At 35.3% G+C, this 2703-nt stretch overlaps 1 pseudogene; it reads right to left on the minus strand.

Annotated features, from left to right (window-relative positions):
- Nucleotides 1–446: 446 nt before the first annotated feature.
- Nucleotides 447–1987, minus strand: LOC102540427 (FGFR1 oncogene partner 2 pseudogene; annotated as a pseudogene).
- Between the last annotated feature and the right edge of the window lie 716 nt (nucleotides 1988–2703).

Raw genomic sequence — 2703 nt, forward strand, 5'->3', positions numbered from 1 at the left:
TTCATTAAACAGTTTGTCATCGATGTCATTGTAATGGTGTATTATAATTTTAGGTTGTATTTGTTGTATCATTATCTTCAAATAATCAAAAATTTAGTTTCTTCCAATGTGTTCTTAGGATTCTTTCTTCTGTAGTAATTTAATTATAAATAATCCAAGAAGCGTCCTCATTTCTTTTTTGATATTTCTCTCTTCTTATTAATTAATTGCTGCTATTGGTGTGGCCTAAAAACTTTTTTATTATAGTTTCTTGAAGTCAGAGTAATTCCCACTGATTTCTGTCATTCTCTTTATCACTTTAGCTTCATACTCCATTAATCTTATACAAAATTTTCTCAGATTTTATTTTATTTTATTTTTGGATTTTTCTGTTAATTTATTCATTTAATAGGCCAGTCCCAGTGATGTTTGGAGCCTTGTAACAAGTTCACAGACAGAAAAGCTCTTCATCTCTTCCTCAGACTCAGGTCACTACTGGTCACTAATGCTGACAAAGATGTATTTTCTGAGACATCGTCTTTCCTAAGGTTCAAGAATGATTCTTGAGTTATTTGAAGGATCTCTCTCAAGCCTTTATTTTCTTATTCAAGTTAAAATATTCGTTCCTGTTTCTTGCAACCCTGCTGCTCATCAGTTTCAATGGCTTTCCTCATTACTGCTGCCATTTCAGTTATCTGGTAAACATGTGTTTGTAATTCATTCCGATTTGTTTCCAAGTGCCTCCTCTCCAGTCCATGTTGAGGTGCATCAAGGAAGAATCCTTCGGAGTTGTTAGGATGCACCATGTCAATCTTAGAATGCTTCTCTTTTAACTTCATTATTATACCTGGATCATCTTTTTTGCTAGCCATTAGCAATCTAAACATTTGCTCTTGATACTTGCTCATTATAAGTTCCAAGGCAGCCATGTTCTTCCAGGGATGTACGTAGTTCTTTGTTTTCTTGTTGCAATTCTCTAATTTGTCTGTTTTCTTGCTGTATTCCCATAACTAATGTGGACCATGGCCAATGTCTTGCAACTTCATTAAGTTCCTGGATTTCTTCTTGATACTGCTTCATAGCTTCTACTCACTTGTTGACCTCTCCCTTCTTTCACCTGGTCAGCCCTTCGGATGGTCATGGAGCTCTCAATATTCCTAACCCTGGGATAGGCACTCTCCCTCAGAGTTTATTTATGCCCTGCCCACACCCCTGTAGAAAATAGCTTATCAAACTCTATTCCAGCTCCCCAGTTTGAGTATATCAATTTTTCCTGCTGGGGCTCTGATACAGTTTGTACTATCAGTCTTGTGGAAACAGCAAATTCTTCAGTCCACATTTAACTTCCTTTATAAAATCACTCTTTATAAATGTCTTTATTTTTAGGAGATCAGCTTAGTCATAACCCCAAAGTGGGCCATCAAAGGCGAATTATCTTCTTTTTAGCTTCTTATTACCTGGTTTCTTTCTTTCTTTTTTTTTTTTTTAATCTTGTGGAAATATATAAATAACATAAATCTTCTATCTTAACCATTTTTTTTTACTCTTTTAAAAACAGAGTTATAGTTGACATGTAACATTAAATTAGTTACAGGTGTACAACATAATGATTTGACATTTATATTCTCGCAAAATGATCACCACAATAAGGCTAATTATCATTAGTCACCATACATAGTTACAATTTTTACCATTGTGATGAGAACTTTTAAGATTTGCTTTCTCAACAGCATTTCAATATGTAATCTGCTGGATGGTGGCAAGCCAAACACTGGGACTCCAAGCTTTGCAGCAGAGAAAGGGTTTATTCACAAGGCAGACAAGCGGGGAGGACACCTGAGAACAAATCTCAAATCTGCCTCCATAAAGGAGAGGGGCTCGGGCTACTGATGGGATAAAGAAGCAAGGTGGTCTAAGTTATAGGAAAAGACAATTGGACCCAAGAAAAAAGTATAATAATCTATGTTCTGTTCAGGTGCATCTGAATTACATGATCCATTGGACGCATGTTCAGAAATTAACAATGATAGTGTGATCTGAGAGTGGAGTTTTTGACCATCTGACATCAAAGATCATCCACTGGACACTTGCACAGGCCCAGTTGAATAGTCAAAAGCAGCATCATCTGTCTATGAGATGGAGTGCCCCTCCATCCCCAGGCCGGGGTGGAGGTGAAGTGCACCCTAATCATGTGTCTATGAGATGGGGCGCCCCTCCACACACAGGCCTGTGGGTGGAGGCATAGTGCACCCATATCATGTGTCTATTAAAGGGGTGCACATCCATACAAAGGTCTAGGTATGAATGTGCAGCCATATCATATATCTATTTTATGGGTGCATGTAAATACACATGCCTGTGTATGGATATGTATATATATTATATAATATGTATATTATATAATATATGTATATTTATACATATATAATATATACACATATAATATGTATTATATATGTGTATACACATGTCAGTGTGTGGATATATATATATAATATATATGTTATATATACACGTCTGTATATGGAAATGTATATAATATGTGTGTATATATACGTATGTTATATAATATATACATGTATAATATATATACCTATAAAATATGATATATATATATACACATGTAAAATATGTACATTATATAGGTGTACATCCACCCCTAGGCCTGTCTAACTTAGTCCTCTGCTCATATGAGGGACAAATCACCTTTTTGTTTTTGTTTTT

Source organism: Vicugna pacos, chromosome 5, assembly GCF_048564905.1.
Source record: "Vicugna pacos chromosome 5, VicPac4, whole genome shotgun sequence".
Classification (NCBI taxonomy): Eukaryota; Metazoa; Chordata; class Mammalia; order Artiodactyla; family Camelidae; genus Vicugna; species Vicugna pacos.